Source organism: Chiloscyllium punctatum, chromosome 36 (assembly GCF_047496795.1).
Source record: "Chiloscyllium punctatum isolate Juve2018m chromosome 36, sChiPun1.3, whole genome shotgun sequence".
Lineage (NCBI taxonomy): Eukaryota > Metazoa > Chordata > Chondrichthyes > Orectolobiformes > Hemiscylliidae > Chiloscyllium > Chiloscyllium punctatum.
Genome location: NC_092774.1, coordinates 59,536,828 through 59,558,199, shown reverse-complemented (window position 1 = coordinate 59,558,199; position 21,372 = coordinate 59,536,828). Strand labels below are relative to the sequence as shown.

The window sequence follows — 21,372 nt, the reverse complement described above, 5'->3', positions numbered from 1 at the left end:
ATGCTTGGCTAATGCAGTAGAATCGTATAATCCTGACAGGCCATTTGGCCCATAAAATTCAGACTGACCTTCCAAACAGTATCCCATCCAGACCCACACGTTTTTCCTGCAGTTCCCCATGGTTAACCGACCCTCAGTTGCACATATGTGGACACTTTAGCAAGGCCGATCCACCCTGAACTGCACCGAGTTAACTCACGCAGACAGAAGGGTGAGAACGTGTTAAAGTCCAGACAGACAGCTGCTCAAGTGTCCCAGGTCCCTGACATTGTGAGTCAGTGGTATGAACCACTGAGCCACCGTGCTGCCCAGAGCTTTCATGTTCTGCTTTGTCCTAGTAGATTCTAACTTCTCATGTGCCCTCAGCAGAGGCTCTCTCCTCCTGACATTCTTGGACCACACCCACTGCAACCTTCTCCAGCCCTGAGCACATCGGTTCCTGAATCCTGGCACCAAACAGACACCAATGCCATCTGTGCTCCTGCTGATAACTGCAGAGAACGGAGACCATCCCTGTCACTGTTCTGTCCCTTACCACCACCTCCCCCTCCCCAATGTTGTTTTTACTCTCACTGCCCAACCAGTTTGCTCCTACCACCTGCAGCCCTCTCTCAGATCCCCTTTACCTGCCAGACCTGCACTTACACCCTCCTGACACTGTCCACTGATGCAAACAAAAGGCTCTCTCCAGAAGGGAATGACCGTCTCCCAGAATAAAGTGCCTGGCTAACTTTCCCACTTTATCCTCAACATGTCTGCAGCCTGGCTTCCAGCTCCATCTCTGTGAACGAATGTCCTCCAGGATGTGTTTGCCCTGGATCACAGCATCCAGAGCCTCCCACCTTCTGCAAATTGAAAGACAAGCCCCAGCCTGCCCTCTCCAATGTGTGTTGTATAACTGATAGCCAAGTACGGAACCCATGAGGATGGCCTCAACATGGACCTTGGTTTCATGTCACACTATAAGTGACCCCACTTACACAGGCTTGTACCCCATTACTTACACACGTTACCAAGCATGGTCGAATGCAAACACATGCTTTTATGCACAAACACACACGCTCTCATGCATGCACACACATCACTTTATGGGGTGAAATTGTAATTGCAGAATTTTATTTGCAGGTACATTATATTTTGCTCAAAAAGCACACAATCTTCAGGCAGTCAATCCATGTGACATGTTATAAATCCTTACTTTGGAAACAGAACCAATCTGACTCAAGATTGGGTTGCAGACAGACTCGAACATGAGTGAATCAGAGGGTTTTCTTTCCCCAGAAAATGATTTCATCATTAGATTCTGAACTCCAGATTTCTGACTGAATTCCAATTCCGCCATCTGCTGTGGTGGAATTCAAACCCAGGAGTCCTGAGAAGTCCCCAGAACTGGGTTGATAGTCCAGTCAATAATGGCACTCGGCCCTTGTTCCTTCAATCACCCTGTGATGGCACATGAACTCACTGGTGCCTCCGCAGGTGGGAGGAGGGGGTGATGCCCTTTCCGCACTGAGAGCAGGTGAGCATGCTGTGCCTGGTGTGGACCCGCTCGTGTGTCTGCAGGCTGGAAGAATTGATGAATCCCTTCCTGTGCTTGGAGCAGGTGATTAGCCATTCTCTGTTGTGGACTCGCTGGTGAACTTCTAAAATCTCAAAACATATAATCAAGAAAGAACCCACTCTATTCACTACTGCAGACTTACGGCAAGGTTACACGTTAAAAACTCTGCAGTAATCTGTTCCTGTGCTGTGAGCTCTCCTACACATGTTCCTCCAAGATCAGCTGTGAATTTTGCTGTTTGTTAATTTTTCCAAGATGTTCAGAGATACATGATTTCAAACAGCAAAGGCAGTAACTATGCAGATTCACTGCTGTATCCGTTAGTAGTATATGTTTCTTTCTCTCTCTCTCTCTCTCTCTCTCTCCCTTACAGACCACGTGCTTGCTGCCTTTGGCTGTCTTTCTCCATTTTGAAATTGCTGTTGTCTTGATTTTTTTTACTCTAAAGTTCCAAAACAATGCATCAGCATATAAAACATTAATTGCTGCTCCTGGAATTCAAGGAAATCGCCTCCAACACTGAAAATACCTCAAAAAAGGAGCAGCTCTTACAGCCACAAATTTTCCAGTCCTCCATCTTGGATTAGTTCTTGGTGAACCTTCCCATCTCCTAGGTTACAGTTATTCAAATAATTTGCTTTTCTATTTTTGCTAGAAAAGTGGATAACCTCACGTTTATCCACACTAACTGCATCTGACATACATTTGCCCACTCACTCAGACTGTCCAAATAACATTGTATCCTCCTCACAGATCACCCTTCCACCCAGCTTCGTGTCATCTGCAATTTGTGACATATTCCAATTTGTTCCCTCATCTAAATCATTGACACATACTGTGAATACCTGGGGTCCTAGTCCCAATCCCTGCAGTTATAAAACATCGATCTGACTGACCATACAAAATAGCAGATGTTAGCTTGACGTTCACAACTGACGAAGACCTGATAACCAATTATGAACCACTGAATTACTAAATCACAGAATCAGGCCATTCAGCCCATCGTGTCCATGCAGCTCTCGAAATGAGCTTTCTGACGTTGTGCAATTTTCCTGACGTTTCCTTGGAAACTGGTACATTGCTTGTCATCAAATAATTTTCCAATGCTCTTACCTGAATCTGCTTCAACCACTGTTCCATGCGATGTCTTCCAGATCTATTTACTCACTGTGTGAAATTTCTTTATCACATCACATTTTCTTCCTTGTAATCGATTTGAAATCTGCATTCTTATTCTCAATGCTTTTACCATGGTGAACAGTTTTTCACTGTCTTTTCTGGGTATGATTTTTCTCATAATTTTCAAAACTTATTTTGAATCTGACTTCAGAGATCAGTCCATGAGGCCAAGCCTCGTCAACAACACAGAAACAACCGAGCATCTAAAGGGACGGCCCCTCAGTCATCGCTGTGAGCCCCATAGCAACCATTGTTACCTGGGCGGCCATGCATTCCAAACCTGGTCTCTCAACATCACTAGTATTGTCCCACAGTTTGAGAAACTGTGATTCTCGTTATGACTATAAAAATGAAACTTTTTAAAAGCGGTTGTTGCTGAGAAGTTTAATCCTTTCTGTCCAGTAGGAAGTCAATGATGTGTTTGAGTTTGAATGATTCAGTGAATCCCTTCCCACATGTGGAGCAAGTGGATCACCACTCCCCCTGTGTGCCTGTGGGGATTACATTCCAGGTCAAACTGGGAATTCGATCTCTTCCTACAGCCTGAACATACTCCTGGTAACTCTCCAGAGGGACTGTGCTTGTGTGGCACAGGTCAGATAATTGGCTGGCTTAGTCCTGCTCCTCGAATGCTGCTGGCCTGCTGTGCTTTTCCAGCACCACTCTAATCTAGATTCTGGTTTCCAGCATCGGCACTCCTTGTTTTTACACAGTACATAAGGATGCCATTCACACTTTCATGTCTGTAATAGTTCCTGAAGCACCCACCTATTCTCCACCCCTATCTCCATCATCTTGCAACTGTCCAGCATCCTCGGTAGTGTAGTGGTTAGTATCCCCATCTGTGACTCAGGACACTGGGGGTGCAATTCCCCGATGGGGAGGATTTGATATTTTTCTGGATGTCATGTCACACAGAGGGAGTGACCCTAACCCTGGATCGGGTTCAAGTCCTGCCTGCTCCAGAGTTCAAAAGTTCACAAATATAGGAGCAGAATTAGGCCATTCAGCCTATCAAGTCTGCTGCATCATTCGATCAAGACTGCTCATCACACCATCTTCCTGCCTGCTCCCTTGAAAGGGTTCAGAAAAGATTTACACTGATGTTTCCAGAGTTGGAGCATTTGGGAGAGGCTTAATAGGCAGGGGCTGTTTTCCCTAGAGGTTCGGAGGGTGAGGGGTGACCTTATGGACGTTTATGAAACAATGAGAGGCATGGATAGGATAAACAGACAAGGTCTTTTCGATGGGGTGGGGGAGTCCAGAACTAGTCGGCATACATTTAGGGTGAGAGGGGAAAGATGTAAAAGGGACCTAAGGGTCATGTAGAGGGTGTGCTTGTATGGAATGAGCTGCCAGAGGAAGTGGTGGAGGCTGGTAAATTACAGCATTTAACGGGCATCTGGATGAGTAGATGAATAGGAAGGGTTTAGAGGGATATGAGTCAAGTGCTGGCAAATGGGACTAGATTAGGTTAGGATATATTTTGACATGGTCAAGTTGGACTGAAGAGTGTTTCCGTGCTGCACATCTCTATGACTCTATAACAATTGTTCAATGAACTGGTCTGCAATTTCCCACATATGGCCTCCCTCCCATTCTGAATACAGGTGTTACATTAGCATTTTTCCAATCCAATGGAACCATAAGACCATACGACACAGGAGCAGAAATTAGGCCATTCAGTCCATCGAGTCTGCTCCACCATTCAATCATGGCTGAGATGTTTCTCAACTCCATTCTCCAGCCTTTCTTCCCATAACCTTTGATCCCCTTGACAATCAGGAACATATATATATATCAGTCTTAAATAAACACAATGAATCTTTCCCATGTTAAGAATTTTTGGAATATTGTAACTAATGAGTTCACGATCTCCGCTGCCACTTCCTTCAGGAGCCAGGGTGTAGGCCATCAGCATCAGTGGACTTGTCTGTCCTCAAACCAAATAGGTTCCTGTGTACCTTTACCCTCTCAACGTTGATTGTTTAAGTTCTACCCTTTCTATAGCCTCTGACTTGCCAATTCTAATAGGAATAGTTCTGTTGTCTGCCAACATAAAAACTGAGATCATCCCTGCCACTTCAATGTTCCCCCATTAACTCAGTTTTCATCTTCCAAGGTACCACACTTAGCTCAGCGACTCTGTTCCCATTCGCATATCAACAGAAGCTTTTGCTGTCCTTTTTGATATTTAGTGGAGGTCTCTTTTGTAAGTTAACATACCTATTTTTATTTATATTTTTTAATATCCCTTTATTTATGTTTGAAACTTTCCTAATGTTTGACCCTTCCAGAGGTCCTGAATAACATTTCACAACGGGCTGAAAAGTTAAAAAAACACTACGTTTAAACTTTTTTAAATCGCACCTTTCTGGAGGCTGGGGGCCGGCCAAACGATCGCCCCGCCCCCATCGTCACCGATTGTTTGGTGGCCTCCCCAACCACGCCCCCTCAACCCAGGAGACGTCACATACCTGGGCCCCGCCCCTTGCGAGCTGGCGCATGTGCAGTGCAGGTCCTGCAGCGGGACTGAGGCGGTGTTACTGAGTGTGGGAGGAGAATGGTGCCGGTGGCTGAAGTAATAAGAACTGCTGGAAAAGCTGAGCAGGTCCGGCAGCTCGTGCCGAGAGAAATCATTTCGTGTCCCGGTGACCCTCCTTCAGAACAGGACCAGGTTTCAGAAACATCCCGGGGAGGTCGCCAGGCCCGAGCGCCAAGACCTGGCTCCTGCCCCCGGAGAGAGGAGACAGTGAGACAGGGTAGGATTGGGAACCGCGGGAGGAGGGAGAATGGGGAGTTTATAAACTCCTAGGGGAGGCCTGAGGCCTCCAATAAAATCACCACAGGCCCAGTGTTTACTTCACCGGCGAAGGCGCTCTCGGGTTGCCCGGGCAACCGGCCGCCATCTTTGTAAGGGTCAGGCGCATGTTGTCTTGGGGCGGGGAGCGCGGGCGGCCATCTTGGTGAGGGCACCATCAACTGTCATTTCTGGGAGAGAATTCCAACCTCGTGGTAACCTCGGCCTTGGCCGAGCTTAATTCCCCAGACTGTCCAGCGATGTGCAGGTTAGGGGGGGTTCAGCCATGCTCAATTACTGATAATGCCCAAGGATGTTCGAGTTAGTGTATGTTGACCATGCTAATTTACCCCCAGTGTCCAGAGATGTTCAGGTTAGCGTGGATTGGCCGAGGTAAGTTTATCCATAGTGTTCGGGGTTCTGCAGGTTAGGGTGAAGGTCTGGACCCCCTCAATCGGCTCTCTCGATCCGAGATCGGTCAAAAGAATCAGTAGGAGTACGGTCTATTTAAAGCAAGGTTATCAGCTTAATGAGATAAGGCAGCCTAGCACAGATTTGTCCAGCAACACAGGTTAAAAGCTTCTATGTTCCGTGGCAAAATTACATAATTACACTTGAAAATTACGCATTATTTATTTTTGTGACAGCACAGCCTGAATTACAAGAAAAGACCAATAAAATGTAATAAGGTGACATGATTGACAGCAGATTAGTCCAATGATATTTCATGGGAAACCGATTGTTTTACGTGCAAAATCATCCCACGCTTGCTTGTTCAAGATTAGTTCGAATACCAAATTACTTATGATTCATATTATGCAAACTCCATTGTTCTCATTTATTTCTAAATCCAACCAACTCAGTAAAGCAGCAATTCAAGTTCAATGTCAAATCATAACCTGAAGCCATTTTGTTATATTTATTTTAAAATATTATTTACAATTGAAATGCCATTTTGTGGTTAATACAAACCTACATACACCTGTTGCTCCTAACAACAGCCTAAATTCAAATTTTAAATCCTGATCTCAATAAATCAGCAGTTATCTCATTACCCAAAAGGTTGAGACCACAAACGATATAAGTACGGTTTTGATGGCTCATAACTCCTGAAAATCTTCCTACAGAAAAAAGTCACCGAGAGCTGCATATCCCAAAGAGTGATATTACTGTTTTGTAGAGCTTTTGGATTCTTCCATTCGATGCAAAACTCAGGGGAGACTACATTCCTACAGTTACAGCACGAGAAGTACTTACTTTATTCAAAATAAATACCAGGTTTAGTATAGCTCAGGGAGGGACCTTGCCAGTAAGAGGCATGCCTGTCTTTGTGACTTCCTTGAGGCTGTTCAATAGATAGGTCTTTTGGTAAGAGATGCAGTTATTGTCCCAGAACAGTTCCACCCATCCCATATTTGGGAAGACATTGGTGCCAGTAGGGGTCAAAGATTCTTTTGCTGAAGTCAGCACATAACAGACCACTTCATCTCTGCCAAATATTCTATTGTGACTTTGAAGAAACAAATTGTAATCGAAAGATAATATTTCCCTGTCTTCTCTTTTGTGGTGTGACCTATTTGGATGGGGCAAGGCTTACCAGGGTAGCTCATAGCACAACTGGTATCAAACTGGCACACAACACCTTTCCAGGGTAAAGACCATTTAGACTTGTTCTGGAAATGAACTGTTCAATCTCTGACCACTGCAATAGTCATTCTTGGTAATGTTCAGTCCCTCAGCAGACGAGGACATCTTCCTGGCATAGTTGGTACACAGTCTCTGGTTGCTCAGGATCGCACAGGTAAACTTCCTTCTTGTGCACCAATGCTGGCAATGGCAAGTCCACACAGCAGGGCAAGTTCGATCTTTATCATCCACCCCCCTTCCCTTGCTTGCAAGGGGCTCGTCTGATGAGCTTGCAATGATGGAGATGAGCCCAGGGGGAGGTGAGAATTTAAAATTTGATTTTAGGCTCTTGTTAGGAGCAACAGGTGTATGTAGGTTTTCATTAACCACAAAATGGCTTTTCAATTTAAAATAGCTTCAGGTTATGATTTGATCCTGTGAACTTGAATTGCTGCTTTGCTGAGTTGGTTAGCTTTGGGGAAAAGAAAACAATGGAGTTTAATAATATGATTCATATGAATTTGGTATTCAAACTAACCTTGAACTCGCAAGCACGGGATGATTTTGAGAGTAAAACCATCTGTTTCCTAGGAAATATTGGACTGGCCTGCTGTCAATCATGTCACCTTATTACATTTGATTGGTCTTTTAAGGCTGTGCTCTCTTAAAAAACATGTAAATGATGCGTAATTTTCGAACGTAATTCTGCAATTTCGCCACGGAGCTCAGAAGCTTTAACTTCTGTGTTGCTGTACAGAATTGCGTCAGACTGCCTTGCTTTATTAAACTGAAAACTTTGCTTTGTACAGTCCGCATTCCGTTTGTTCTTTGACCGATCTCGAGACGGAGGGGTCCCGCCTGGGATCCAGATCTTCAAGGGTGGATTGGCCATGCTAAATTCCGTCCATAGTGTCCCGGGATGTGTAAGTTCGGTGTATTACTCTGGGATAAATGTAGGGCAATAAGGGGAGTGATATGGGTGAATTACCATTCAGAACGTTGGTTTGGACTTGTTGGGCCGAGTGGCCTGCTTCCACACTGTGAGGATTCTTTGAAGGGAAGGGATTTTTGCAAACTGCTCTCCTTCCATCTGCTGCAGAGTTCTGCTGTCGGCCTGTCCCCGCTCCCTGCCCCATTTTTGACATTACATCGTGAAAGTGGCCAGATTAGTTTCAACGTGAAATACCCTCCTCTGGGCAACTCCTCATCCTGGGAGGGAGAGAGGGAGGGGGTAATCTGTTCACTTGTAGCAACTGGAGTGAATCCAAGGAGGGAATCTACTCTGACAACTCAGGTATGTGTCTTAATTACCGAGGTGAGGAGGGACGGATGATAGCAATTGGGGAGAGGAAGATACTTTATTTTTATTTTTAAAATGCATCTGATTCCCACAAATAAATGCATCAGGTTCAAGTACAGCACGTGCAATGATCCACATTGCAGCTTCAAGCTGGCTGCAACAGTTTTACATCCTCTGTTCTTGCTCCGTGTTGGCTGCAGCACATTTGGTTTCCTTCCCTCATCTCTTCTTTCTGCTCCCCCCACCCCCGAAGTGTTGATGCTTCCAAATTGACCCTCAAAAGTTCAGGTTATACTTCCATTCTTTCCCAGTTTTCAAAACCCACAAAATACAACTTTCCCAATCCTCTGAGTATCGGAGTTGGGAGGTTATGTTGTGGCTGTGCAGGACATTGGTTAGGCCACTTTTGCTCTCACTCCTATCAAAAGGATGTTGTGAAACTTGAAAGGGTTCAGAAAAATTTACAAGGATGCTGCCAGTGTTGGAGGGTTTGAGCTGAATTGTTTTGGGCTGTTTTCCCGAGTGTGGCAAAGGTGTTTGTATACATTTATAAAATCATGAAAGGCATGGATTGGGTAAACAGACAAAATATTGTCCCCTGGGTTTGGGGGTGTCCAGAACTAAAGTGTAATAGCTTTAGGGTGAAGTGGATGAGCAAACATTTAAAAGAAACCTAAGGGCAACTTTTTAACTCAGACGGTGGTGAGCGTAAAGAATGAGCTGCCAGAGGAAATGGTGGAGGCTGGTACAATTACAATATGTGAATGGCATCTGGATGGTTTCTGAATAGGAAGGGTTTAGAGGAGTATGGGCCATGTGCTGGCATACGGGACTAGATTAATTTAGAATATCTAGTCAACATCAATGAATTAAGACCATAAGACACAGAAGTGGAAGTAAGGCCATTCAGCCCATTGAGTCCATTCTGTCATTTAATCATGGCTGATGGACATTTCAGCTCCATTTACCCACACTCTCCCCGTAGCCCTTAATTCCTTAATTAAGAATTTATCAATCTCTGCCTTGAAGACATTTAATGTCCTGGCCTCCACTGCACTCCCTGGCAATGAATTCCACAGGCCCACACTCTCTGGCTGAAGAAATGTCTCCTCATTTCTGTTCTAAATTGACCCCCTCTAATTATCAGGCTGTGTCCCTGGATCCTAGTCTCCTCCGCCTAATGGAAACAACTTCCCAGTATCCACCCTTTCTAAGCCAAGCATAATCTTGTAAGTTTCTATTAGATCTCTCCTCAACCTACCGAACGCTAATAAATATAAACCCAGGATTATCAGCCATTCATCGTATGTTAGGCGTACCATTCCAGGGATCAATCGTGTGAATCTCTGCTGGACACACTCTAGTGCCAGTATATTCTGCTGTTACTGCCGCTGAGTCACACCTTGAACCCTGTTTAGTGGGTGAAGTGGGAGGGGCAAGAGGATCCTTTCTTTCGGACTTGCTGCTCTCGCACCCACTTTACTTCTAGTGCTGTCTGACAGCACCTGCCCTACGGAATTGATCTGCAGGAGCAGGTGGAGGACATTTTTACCCTGGATGGAGCATAATGTTTGTCCAACCCCTGCAGGTTGGTATGAAATAGATACATTTGTCTCTGTCCCATTGAGGCTCCAGCACAGGGCTAGGCTGGTCGGCTCAATTGGCCTCTATCAGTGTTTTTGCTCTGCCTGAGCCTCCACCCACCCCTCTTCATCGCCCCTTCCCATCCCACATCAGCAAACTGGTATCCCCCACTATCGCACGTTTGCTTTATGCTGCTTTGCTTTTACAAAAGACCCACATTAGTACCTGTTTTCGCTAATCAAAAGAAATCCAAAGAGGATTTTTGCTTTCTTGAGAGGCAACGTCCTAGTGAACCTTCTCTGCACCCTCTCCCAGAGCATCCACGTCCTTCCGGTAGCATGCTGGCCAGAACTGCACGCAATGTTATGAACGTGGCCGGAATAAATAGCTGTAACATAACTTGCTAACTCTTACACTCTAGGCAAGTGTGCTGTATGCCTTCTTGACCATGTGCCTGCCTGCTTTGCCACTTTCAGGAATCTATATGCCCAGATCCCTCTGTATGCCAGATCTCCTATGCGTTCTCTAATTTAATGCACACTTCTTGTATTTCCTTCTCTTCCTTTCTCCCTCATCTGGATCCAGCTTCCCCTTAATTGTATTCCTCTCTTCATCTCTTTTCCCCCCCTGTTCCTCACCCCTCCACACATCAGTGTATCATAAGACCATAGGAGCTGAAATTAGGCCATTCAGCCCATTGTGACTGCTCTGCGATTCAGTCATGGCTGATCAGTTTCTTAACCCCAATCTCCCAGTAACCTTTGATCCCTTTCATACTCAAGAAACTATCTTTCACAGCTTAAATGTACTCAATGACCTGGCCTCCACAGTCTTTGGTGGCAGTGAATTCCATTTATTCACCACTCTAGCTGAAGAAGTTTCTCTTTACCTCCACTCTAAAGGGTCTTCCCTTTGGTCTAAGGCTGTGCCCTCGGCTCCTAGCCTTTCCTACCAAAGTAAACATCTTCCCAACATCCAGTCTGTTCAGAATTCTGTCGGTTTCAATTAGATCCCCCGTCATCGTTCTAAATTCCATTAACTATAGACCCAGAGTCCTCAAACATTCATTATTTGTTCAAATGTTCATTCCTGGGACCATTCTCGCGAACCTCCTCTGAACACACGCCTAGGCCAGTACAGCCTTCCTGAGATTTGGGCCCAAAACTGCGCACAATACTCCAAATATGGCCTGACCAGAGTGTTACAAAGCCTCAACTACATCCCTACTTTTACATTCAAGTCCTGTCAAATTAAATGTCATCATTGCATTTGCCTTCCTAACTACTGTCTCAACCCGTAAGTTTACCTTGAGAGAATCCTGGACTAGAACACCCAAGTCGCTTTGCACCTTAGATTTCTGCACTTTCTTCAGTTCCAAGGGTGACTGTTGGTGTCGGGGCAGCACCAGAGATTTCCTGACATGCGGATTGTATTCGGGGGTACCAAGTAATCTGAGGAACTGGCAGTATTTCGGGAGAAATTGTTATTCCTGGAGAAGGTAGAGAGGAATGTGGTGTGATTCTGTAAACTCGAGGTCTCCAGAAGTGTGCAGAGGTGGTGTTACAATTTAACAACAAAAATTTGAAAGCGAGGAAACTCCACCAGAATTCAATTATCAGACATGACAGGCCAATGGTGTCTATCTGTGATGTTCGAATTCTATGATGCTTGGAACTGAAACATAACTTTTAACCCCATGTATTTAATCTCCTTTGTAATAGAGGTCTCTATTTGTATTTTTCAATTGGTTTTTGTACCTGTCTGCTACTTTTGATGATTTGTGTACTTGGTCTCCAAAGTCTTTTTCTCCCCCTTTTATAGTGCTTAGTTGCTAATAATTTAGCAGTTCTCCAATCAGTCTTTCTTGGGTGAAAAGTAAATGGTTCTGATGTTGTCGTATTGGGTGACATTAAACATTTTTTCCACTCATTCGTTTAACCCATGAATGCTGTTTAGCTTCTTCCTGCTCCTTTCTGCACAAGTTGATGCCCCTCTGCCCCTGGATAGTTGATAGTTGACCAAGAACTGGATAGGTGTCCCCTTCATCCAACCTCTCGAGCAATAAGCTATCAGTAACCAAGGACAAAGGTCTTGGACTCCAATTGTTAGTAGTAAACCTCCACTAGGGACAGATTCTTTGGACATGATCTTTGATTTTGGCACAGAGGCAGGAAACATCTCACCTGTATCAGATAAATCAAATTACTGACTGTCAACTGCTTTGATACTGAGCAGCGTGAATTGAGTATTTACTGGCCCAACAAGAATGGATTTCCCAAACTGCCACAGTGTTTGTGACAATCATACACCCAAACCAGCTGCGAGTCGGGATCAACCTTCTCTCTGAATCAGGAGGTCACAGGTTTAAATCACAGGATGTTGCTGGTAAGAGGTTCAGTGATGGAACTGTCATTCAGCGGAAAATACTAATAGCTCCCAGAAATTATGGCGAATGTCAGGGCTAGTATAAATGAAGAACTGAAGGATATTAATAAGTATGAAACAAAAATGCATCAGAGAATTGAATAGGATTTAAAGTAGCTAAATTCCCTGGGCTTGGTGGTTAACGCTAGTTCACTGGAAAGTGGTAATTGGAAAGTGGCACATGTCATCCCACTGTTTTATAAAGAAGGAAGAGAGCACAGGGAATCTATAATGAAAGGTACAACAACAGGACAGTTAAATATTAATGATAGGACTGAGTAGAATCAACATGGGCTTATTGGAAATATATAGTGGTCAAACTCAGGTCATTATAGCTAGCAGAATATATGAATGTCCAAATTAGGAGCTGAAGTAAGCCATTCGGCTCATTAAGCTGCTCCACTCCAAGAAGATAATGGCTGATTACTTTGTGTTATACATTGCACATTCGCATCCATCCCCATAACCTTAGATTCTTCTTAAGCAAAGGAATTAATTTACTTCTGCCTTAGAAATATTCAATGGTCCTGCCTCCACTATCTTCTGTCGCAAAGTATTCCAAAGCTGCACAACCTTCCAAAAAATTTCCCTCCTTTGTCACAAATGATTGTGTTTTTTGAAGAAGTAACAGAGAGGATTGAGGGCAGAGCAGTAGATGTGATCTATATGGACTTCAGTAAGGCGTTCGACAAGGTTCCTCATGGGAGATTGATTAGCAAGGTTAGATCTCACGGAATACAGGAGAACTAGCCACTTGGATATAGAACTGGCTCAAAGGTAGAAGACAGAGGGTGGTGATGGAGGGTTGTGTTTCAGACTGGAGGCCTGTGACCAGTGGAGTGCCACAAGGATCGGTGCTGCACCCTCTACTTTTTGTCATCTACCAAAATGATTTTGATGCGAGCATAAGAGGTACAATTAGTAAGTTTGCAGATGACACCAAAATTGGAGGTGCAGTGGACATTGAAGAGAGTTACCTCAGATTACAACAGGATCTTGACCAGATGGGCCAATGGGCTGAGAAGTGGCAGATGGAGTTTAATTTAGATAAATGCGAGGTGCTGCATTTTGTGAAAGCAAATCTTAGCAGGACTTATGCACTTATTGGTAAGGTCCTCGGGCTTGTTGCTGAACGAAGAGACCTTGGAGTGCAGGTTCATAGCTCCTTGAAAGTGGAGTCGCAGGTAGATAGGATAGTGAAGAAGGCATTTGGTATGCTTTCCTTTATTGGTCAGAGTATTGAGTACATGAGTTGAGAGGACATGTTGTGACTGTATTGGACATTGGTTAGCCAACTGTTGGAATATTACGTGCAATTCTGGTCTCCTTCCTGTTGGAAAGATGTTGTGAAACTTTAAAGGATTCCGAAACTATTTACAAGAATGTTGCCAGGGTTGGAGGATTTGAGCTGCTGGAGCATCGGAGGCTGAGGGGTGACCTTATAGAGGTTTACAAAATTATAAGGGCATGGATCGGATAAATAGGCAAAGACTTTTCCCTGGTGTCGGAGAGTCAAGAACTACAGGGCAGAGGTTTAGGGTGAGAGGGAAAAGATATAAAAGAGACTTAAAGGGCAACTTTTTCATGTATGGAATGAGCTGCCAGAGGAAGTGGTGGAGGCTGGTACAATTGCAACATTTAAGAGGCATTTGGATGGGTAGATGAATAGGAAGGGTTTGGAGGGATATGGGCCGGGTGCTGGCAGGTGGGACTAGATTGGGTTGGGATATCTGGTCAGCATGGACGGGTTGGACCGAAGGGTCTGTTTCTATGTTGTACATCTCTATGACTCTATAAATGGGTGATCTAATTGTTCGTTCACAACAGTAAGTAAACATCCCTCAACATCCATTTTTTGAAGACCATTCAGGCTCAAAGAAACTTCAATCAAATCACCCCTTGCTATTCCAAACTCTGGTTGAAAGTCAGACCTGCCTGTCTAATGATTTTCCATTAGACAGTCTGTTCATTCTGGGTGTCAATCTAGTTTACCTTCTGTGAATTGCCTTTAATGCATTTTCATTCTTCCTTCGGTAAGGATATCAAAACTGAGCACCGTGTTCAAGATGTCGTCCCACCATTTCTCTGTAACTGAGGCATAATCGCCTTACATTTATGTCATTGGCCTTTCTAATCACTTGCTGTGCTTGCATTCTAACTTATGACTTATTTGCAAGGCCCACGGATCCCTCTGCATCTCAGAATTATGCAGTTGTTCTCCAAGTATGTAACAAATTGCATTTTACCATTTTGTACACCACTTGCAAGAGTTTTGCTTATTTATTTAACCAATCTAACAATCTGCATCCTTGATATGTCATCCCCACAATGTACATCTCCATCTATCTTTGTGTTGCCTGCAAATGTTACCACATACCTTTGATCCCCTCCTGTAAGTCATTGTGGAAAGTTGAGGAGCCAGCAGAGGTGCCTGTTGGAACCCCACCATACATTGTCATTTACAACCAATTTGACAAAAGAACCATTTTTGCATATTCTGTTTTCTGCCAGTCGGTTGATGTTCTATAACTATACTTTACACCATGAGCTCCTCTGTGCAATATGCTTTTCGTGAAAACATGTCAAACAGCTTTAGGATATTCAAGTTCAGTATATCCACAGGCTTCAATTTACATACTCTTTCAAATAATTCCTTTCGGACAGCATGGTGGCACAGTGGCTCCCTCTCATGGCCAGAGACACCTACTTGATTTCAGCCTTGAGTCGACGATCTGGAGTTTGCCTGTTCTGTCTATGTCTTTGTGAGTTTCCACTGGGGGCTCCACAGTCCAAAGATGTGTAGGTTGGGTGGAGTAGCCATGCTGGATTGCGTAATGTCCTTGGATGTACAAGCTAGGTGAGTTAGCCATGCTAAATGCAGGGTTACGGAAGTAGAGTGGCGGTCTGGATCTGGGTGGGATGCACTTGAGGGTTGGTGCAGGACTTGATCGGCCAAATAGTCTCTTTCCACACTCTTGGAATTGTATGAATAAATTGGTGAAACAACATTTCGTTTTCATATTAGCATGCTGATTCTTTTCAATTACCACGAGCTTTTTGACATGGTGGTTATAATCTCCTTAATTGATTCAAAAACAAATGTTTAATTGCCATAGACTCAAGGGACCACATCTTTCCCTTCGAGAACAGAAATATTAAATATGTTACTCTCCAGTCTGAGGAAAACTTGCCTGAATCTAATAAATCTTGGAAAATTAACATTAATGCAAATATGAACTCATTAGCCACCTTTTAAAATTCTATGATGAAGTCCACCTGCACCCAGAGATTTGCCAGCCCATAGCACCATCAGTTCGCTCAATAGCATTTATCTAATGATTCTCATTTCACCAAACTCCTCTGTTTGTTCAACCTATGGGGTTAAAGGCAGGATTCTTGACCATGTGGTGGAACAGCGGGATCTTGGAGTCCAAGTCCATAGCTCGCTCAAAGTTGCCACCCAGGTTGATAAGGTTGTTACGAAGGTGTACAGTGTATTGGCTTTCATGAGCAGCGAGTTTGAGCTTAAGAGCTGCAAGGTTATGCTGCAGCTGTATGGAGTACTGGTTAGATCACACTTGGAATATTGTGTTCACTTTTATTCACCTAATTTTAGGGAAGATGTGTAGGGAAAATGCCAGAGGAAACATCACAGAAGCGCTTCACAGGAGGCTGCCAAGCACTGAGGATGTTACCTAGACAGGGGACGAAATGTCTGCAACACAAATTCCCAGCTCGGCGAACAGAACCACAACAGGAAGCTGTGTAAGCTGAGAGAGGGTACAGAGGAGATTTACCTCGATGCTGCCTGGAATTGAGGGCATGTCTTAGGTTGGGGGAGCTAGGGCCTTTCTCATTGGAGCGAAGAACGATGAGAGGTGACTTTGTAGAGGTGTACTATATGTTGAGAGGCATAGATAGAACAAATAGCTAGAGACTTTTTCCCCAGGTCAGAAATGACAGGGCATAATTTTAAGGTAATTGGAAGAAGGTTTCGGGGAGATGTCAGAGGTAGGTTTTTTACTCCGATGGTGAGTGCATGGAATGCACTTCCAGGGTTGGAATGAGAGTCAGATACATTTAAGGACATTTAAGCGCCTGCTGAACAAGCACATGGACGGCAGTAAATTGAGGGGTGTGCAGGCTAGTCTCATCTTCAAGTTGGATAAAAGGCTGGTACAACATCGAGGGCTGAAGGGTCTGAACTGTGCTGTATTGTTCTATGTTCTCGCTCCAGAACGATGCAGCAGCAGTATTGGATGAACAATATTGCGTCAAACCCCTTGACCCTTCCAGAGATGGGCACTGTCAATGGAAACTCGGTGAAATTCTGCCAGCGATCAGGTGATAGCCGGGTGGGGGGAGGGTGGCAGCCGTGAGACTGAACTTGCTTACTTGAGGGTTTTTAGTTTTAGTTGCTACGTGCAATGAAGTGTGAATCATTGTTTCAGCAGTTGGTTCTGTGTGTTGTTTCTGAGTCAGTCGCCAAATTAAGGCGATTCACCCACAACCAGAGCAAGAGGCTGGGATTAATATTGACTCCTCTGCATTCAGCATGACATCACGTCAATACTGTTAGAAAGGGAAAGCTGACACCAACTCCCACCCCACCAGAGATCTCAAACCGAAACACCCAAAGACAAGCGCATCACCCTATAATCTGTAAAATTAATGTGAAAAGTGGTGTAACCTGCTCTAATGTTTAAAAATAAATCCCTAACACTCAACAAAAATCCATTTATTTATCCAACAGTAACGGTGAACAGATGAACTAAACTATTAAAAAACTGAATAACTCCCTTCTAACGACTGACTGTTCCGGAATAAAACAAGATTCTCGTGATATGCAGATCCAATAAATATGATTCCCTCTCGTAACAAAAAATGAAATTTAGTCTCTCAGATTACAGCCAGGTTACGTGTCTGTTGGAATATTCTGTGCCGCCTTCTGTTGAATCTTCTGTCAGGAATGCCCTTCTCAGTTTTTTTTTAAATGATGCATTCTCTAATACAGAGATGACTGACATCCAATTTCCCCCTCTCAATAAAACTGAGGATTCTTGGTTCTCACGAGGGGGAGTTAGAGATCTGGGCGTTCAGTCGATTGTACCCTGAAGGTGCATATCTTTTATATCTTTCCCTTCTCACGCTAAACCATAAAGCCCTCTAGTTCTTGACTCCCCGACCCCAGGGAAAAAGACTTTGCCTATTTATAAAGAGACCGAAGGGGCAACTTTTTCATGTCGGGGTGGTGCCGATCCTTTAAGGCGTGGGAACATTTTGACGACATTACTTTCTCTGTCTAGACTTCGCATGACTTGAAAAGCTTCAATCGGGCCAGATTTCAAACTTCCGGACTCCGAAGAGAGCTGTCCCAAATTTCCAATCGACCCTCATCGCTGACATCCCTCAAACACTGCACCACTCACGTCAACTTATTCAACGCTATCTCCAATCATTTCACTTCGCTGCTTTCTGTCCCATTGGTCCTTCAGGGAGCCCAACCTCGTTTTACGAAGGTGCTTTTTGAGAAAATTAAACAAGCACTTTCGCGCGAGTCATGAAACTCGGGCTCGTCCGGGATTTGAACCCGGGATCTCTCGCACGTCTGCGTCGACGAAGACCCAAAGCGAGAATCATACCCCTAGACCAACGAGCCCCACGGTTGGTGCGCTGGCGTCCCTGCCCCCGCCCTACCTCTTGAACCAGCTGAGTCTTGCTCAGAGTAAAGTTCCAGTTGACATTGGACAGGCTGGGGCTGTTTTCTCTGGAACGTCGGAGGTTGAAGGGTGACTTTATGGAGGCTTACAAAATTATGAGGGGCATGGATAGGATAATTAGGCAAAGTATTTTCCCTGGGGTCGGGGAGTCAAGAACTAGAGGGTTTTAGGGTTTAGGGTGAGAGGGGAAAGATATAAAAGAGACCTAAGGGGCAACTTTTTCAAGCAGCGGGTGGTGCGTGTATGGAATGAGCTGCCAGACAACATGGTGGAGACTGGTACAATTGCAACATTTAAGAGGCGTTTGGATGAATATATGAATAGGAAGGGTTTGGAGGTATATGGGCCGGGTGCTGGCAGGTGGGACTAGATTGGGGTGGGATATCTGGTCGGCATGGACGGGTTGTACCGAAGGGTCTGTTTCCATGCTGTACATCTCTATGACTGTATGAACAGCTGCTTCTCATTCTGTCTCTCTGCTGCCGTTTGCCCGTCCCCAGGAACCGGGCCCTCTCTACTGGCAGAAAATTAAACCGTTTTCTTTCTCAACTTTTCTCTGACACCGGAGTGACCGGTGACAAGTATTGCCCTCCTCAACATAGGGGAGAGAGAACAGGAGAAGACCCCGCAGACCTCCACGAGTGTGTCATCTCAACTCTACATACTGGGCCTGTGTATCAATGTGAAATATTTACGTCGAAGTTTTTTGGGAAGTAGATGAGAAGGCGAGGTGCACAACAGTGCGCCGTTATACGGGAAAGCTGCTAAACTCGACATTGAGTGAAGAGGGAAGATGGTTTCCCTTCTGGGTTATGCTCCCATCACGCACCGGCAGACATATCGCCGACGAGCAAATATTAACTCTGTCTAAATTGCCACATTCTGTTTTTACGAACCGTGATTTCACTCAGAAGCACAATTTACCTGCTCCCTCCTGAATATCCTTCCAGGTGAAGCAGCACTTTACCTGCACGTTTGCCGCAACCTAGTCTACTGCATTCGCTGCTCACAGTGTCGTTTCCCCAACGGAGCACGAAGTATAAAGTGGATGACTGCTTCGCAGAACATCTCGGCTCTGCCCGCAAAAAAAGGCCCTGAGCTTCTGCTTTCCTACCACTTTAACACGCCACCATGTTCCCTGGCCAACATCTGTGTCTCAGGCTTGCAGCAGTGTTCCAGCAAAGCTCAGCTCCAGATGGAAGAACAACGCCTCATATTCCACTTCAAAACCCTACAGCCCTCCGGTCTTCCAGATCGAGTTCCATGAGTTTAGGGCCTGAAATCCCCCATGTCCTTGACCCCTACCACACACATACGAGCCCTTGTTATCACATAGTCTGCTACGACACACTACTTATTGTTAGTCACTAACGGTCTCCATTAACAGTTATTCACCCTCCCACACGGTTCGTTATTTACTCCTTTGTCTCTCCTATTGTTCTCTCTCTGAGCTGGCAGGAAAGAGAGCAATGTACACTGGAGACTCTGAGCCTGCTGAAACTTGCTCAGTGTGAAATACATTCCACTTTGCTCCAAGAATTGCAAGCAGCAAAGAGTTTGCAGAACATCTGCTTGTCATTCTGTCCACGGGATGCGGTTTCCGACATGCGGATCGTCTTGTCATTCACGTCGGAACGGACTTGGCGAACTACTGCAGGGAAGGCACGCGTTTCAATTTTATCAGTTCATTGGCATCTCAGAGAAGTGGTTTTGCGATTCAGTTCATAGGAAACCGACGAAGAACAGGAGAAGACCACTCAGACCTCCAAAAGCACGTCACTTGAACGGTTTGAAAGGCAAGGTGCGAAACAGAGTACCATCGCAAAGGCAAGTCGCTCATGGAGGCACTGAACAATAGCAGAGGATGGTTTCGATCCATCGACCTCAGGGTTATGGGCCCAGCACGCTCCCGCTGATTTACTGACCCCAACCACTCCCTGTCCGAAAGCATTCTTCCGAATGTCACTTTTGGTTCTTTTCCTCATGCCTTTAAAACTCTGCCGAATCGTTGCCGATCCTTTCAGGCGTGGGAACATTTTGACTACATTACTTTCTCTGTCTCGACTTCGCATGACTTGAAAAGCTTCAATCGGGCCAGATTTCAAACTTCCGGACTCCGAAGAGAGCTGTCCCAAATTTCCAATCGACCCTCATCGCTGACATCCCTCAAACACTGCACCACTCACGTCAACTTATTCAACGCTATCTCCAATCATTTCACTTCGCTGCTTTCTGTCCCATTGGTCCTCCAGGGAGCCCAACCTCGTTTTTCGAAGGTGCTTTTTGAGAAAATTAAACAAGCACTTTCGCACGATTCATGAAACGCGGGCTCATGCGGGATTTGAACCCAGGAACTCTCGCACGTCGGCGTCGACGATGACCCAAAGCGAGAATCATACCCCTAGACCAACGAGCCACACGATTGGTTGGCCAGCGACCCTGCCCCCGCACTACCTCTTGAACCAGCTGAGTCTTGCTCAGAGTAAAGTCCAGTTGACATTGAACAGGCTGGGGCTGTTTTCTCTGGAACGTCGGAGGTTGAAGGGTGACTTTATGGAGGTTTACAAAATTATGAGGGGCATGGATAGGATAAATAGGCAAAGTCTTTTCCCTGGGGTCGGGGAGTCAAGAACTAGAGGGCATACGTTAAGGGTGAGAGGGGAAAGATATAAAAAAGATCTAAGGGGCAACTTTTTCACGCAGGAGGTGGTGCGTGTATGGAATGAGCTGCCAGAGAAAGTGGCGGAGACTGGTACAATTGCAACATTTAAGAGGCGTTTGGATGGATATATGAATAGGAAGGGTTTGGAGGTATATGGGCCGGGTGCTGGCAGGTGGGACTAGATTGGGCTGGGATATCTGGTCGGCATGGACGGGTTGGACCGAAGGGTCTGTTTCCATGCTGTACATCTCTATGACTGTATGAACAGCTGCTTCTCATTCTGTCTCTCTGCTGCCGTTTGCCCGTCCCCAGGAACCGGGTCCTCTCTACTGGCAGAAGATTAACCCGTTTTCTTTCTAAACTTTTCTCTGACACCGGAGTGACCAGTGACAAGTATTGCCCTCCTCAACATAGGGTACAGAGAACAGGAGAAGACCCCGCAGACCTCCACGGGTGTGTCATCTCAACTCTGCACACTGGGCCTGTGTATCAATGTGAAATATTTACGTCGACGTT

At 45.1% G+C, this 21,372-nt stretch overlaps 1 protein-coding gene and 1 non-coding gene across 2 annotated transcripts in view; both read right to left on the bottom strand.

Moving 5' to 3' along the window:
- LOC140460550 (uncharacterized) overlaps positions 1-21,372 on the bottom strand; it is a 197,900-nt gene that overhangs the window by 57,980 nt on the left and 118,548 nt on the right. The window lies entirely within an intron of this gene.
- trnap-ugg (transfer RNA proline (anticodon UGG)) lies at positions 18,044-18,133 on the bottom strand. The gene is given in 2 exon segments: positions 18,044-18,079; positions 18,098-18,133. It is a non-coding gene; the product is annotated as a tRNA-Pro (tRNA).